We start from the raw sequence: 2,500 nt of genomic DNA on the forward strand, positions 1-2,500 counted from the left end.
ATTAAAACAATCACGGATACTGGAAATAGAAGGATGATGGCTAGTGGAATAAATTAGAAAAATTGAAAGAAAGACTGAAAGAAAGACTGAAAGAAAGAAAGAAAGAAAGAAAGAAAGAAAGAAAGAAAGAAAGAAAGAAAGAAAGAAAGAAAAATGAAGAAAAGAAGAGGAAGGAAAGAAAACACAGCTTTTTTTATGACTTCAATTTTTATTTGTGTTGAGATAAAGCATTGGGGCCATTTGATGCGGTTGCGGTGGTGGTGGAAGTGGTGGTGGTGGCAGCAGGGGGAGGAGGATCGTATTTTACAAATTATATGGACGATGAAAATCATGGGAGGCACAATAAAGACATTAAAATAAAAGAAGTGAAAACAATGGATGATTGGCCAAAACAATAACAAAAAACAACAACGGTGCAATTGCTGTACAGTTTGTTTAATGATTTCCATACCGATTTAAATGCATGTTCCATGAAACAACTGTGTGGACTGCTGTGGCTGACATATTTCATGGCTGCAATACCGCACAGAGCAGACTGGCATTATGTAAAACGTATGTATCTCGCGCCAGTAAATTCCGTGTTGAGTTGCGATGCCTTTGCAAGATGAATTGTGGTCCTCAATGTGGTAGGAGAGGACTTTTTTGTAGAAGAAGATACCGCACACTCTTGTCCATCGTGCTGCAATTTATTAACAAAACAACGTTTCGGCCCGTATGGCCTTTCTCAAGTTTTTTGAAAAATAAATTGCAGCACGATGGACAAGAGTGTGCGGTATCTTCTTCTACAAAATTGACCTTGCACCCGCTACCTGCACCTCGAAACCTCTGGTGTGCATTGGTTTCCTCCTTCAAAGGGAGAGCACTTTTTGTCACGTGACGAGGTTTGCACAGTTTTCCCATCGTGTCAGCTAATTTTTGTTGCTAAACGTGAAAACGCCCAAAAACCACGCCTCACCCTAAACTCGTCAGTTAAGCAATGTTTTGCGTGCTTTACTTTTGCCAAGAACAGCAAAACAAGCAAATGCAATGGCTAATTTGTGCCCAGACCTAACCTGTCACAGGGCATTGTGGAGCACACGTCAACATGCAAAGGTGTAGCACAAAAACGCGATAGATGGTTCAAGTTGGCATGCTATCTCTTATGATCTATGCTCTTATGATGCCATGTTGGGCAGTAAACCCCCCACCCCCCCGCAAAAGAAGATCGGCAACGCCGCGTTTGTTTGCTATGCGCCCAAGAGATGGAACGCCCTCCCCATCGAGATCCGATCAGCCAGCTCCGTCGACTCCTTCAAGAAGCAGCTGAAGACCCACCTCTTCATCCTTGCCAACTCCTAGCTGCCAAGGCGTCATAGTGTCCCAGCTGCCGCAGCGCCCTTACTGCTCACAACCATTTTTTAAGGAGATCATAATTTCAACATTTTGCATTACATTTTCAAAATTGCAAGTAAAACCTGTTTCTTAAGGCAATATCTTTGTCTTGAAGTAAAATAACTTGTGTGTTTTGTTAAACGATCGTCGTGGTATGCTTTGTAAGTTTCCCTATGGAGCAAATGCATTAATGGCTGACTTCCTGCCACCGCCGGATGGTGCTTATATGTTTCATCAGTTTTAGCACGATCTCTCTGCAACACGGTGTAAAAATATAAACTCTTCCTTGATTAATTGCACAAAGCAAGTGTTCAAATTAAAGGATGCAGAGTTATATTTCGGAAATTTGTACACAAACCTTTTGCAATTTGACGATATCTCAGCGTCGGTCAGGGAAACCGCTTCTACTCCATTTTTGCATTTTTCGCCGAGCTGTGATCAACTTGTTGTTGACTGCTGCTCTCTTGTGGCGGTTTCCGTGTACTGCAGGACGTTTGGAAATGACACGCAGGATGTTTTTGAGATGGATTTTTTTTTGTGTCAGCGTGGAGAGGGCTTTGAATTTGATGCATCATATATGATGCATCTGGCGCGATAGGGTTAAATCCATCTCTAACAATGATGTTTTTTCCCATTTGTTAAGCACTTTGAGTTACATGCCTTGTATGACACAGTGCTATACAAATACAATTATTATTATTATTATTATTATTAAATATGGCACACCCAGGAAGGCTATTAAAATAAAGGTGGACTGTCCGCACACTCTCTGAAGAGCACACCGCTCGAAAACATTCACGTGGTAAAATAAAAAAGCAAAAGAAAAACGGGAGCAATGTGCGGACATTACACCTGTATTTTCATAGTATTTTACTCTTTGTCCTGCACCCGCATCTTGGATGTGCGCACCACTACCTTACTTGAGAACCAGAAAGGTTGCCAAGATCAGCGGTTCCCGAACTTTTTTCCTTGCGCACCCCCTTGTACATTTCAATGTGGTTCGCGCACACCTTACGTCAATGTTTTGGTGTGCTGATGGCCACTCAAGTATGGTCTCACTGCACAAATCATCACACATTATGCAGAATCATTTGGGGAATCCTCATTTCCAATGGACCTGATGTTTCTT

At 41.8% G+C, this 2,500-nt stretch overlaps 1 protein-coding gene across 1 annotated transcript in view; it reads right to left on the reverse strand.

The window, feature by feature from the left end:
* Positions 1–2,500, reverse strand: part of ltbp1 (latent transforming growth factor beta binding protein 1) — a 294,226-nt gene that overhangs the window by 126,852 nt on the left and 164,874 nt on the right. The window lies entirely within an intron of this gene.

This window comes from Engraulis encrasicolus, chromosome 24 (genome assembly GCF_034702125.1).
Source record: "Engraulis encrasicolus isolate BLACKSEA-1 chromosome 24, IST_EnEncr_1.0, whole genome shotgun sequence".
Taxonomy (NCBI): domain Eukaryota; kingdom Metazoa; phylum Chordata; class Actinopteri; order Clupeiformes; family Engraulidae; genus Engraulis; species Engraulis encrasicolus.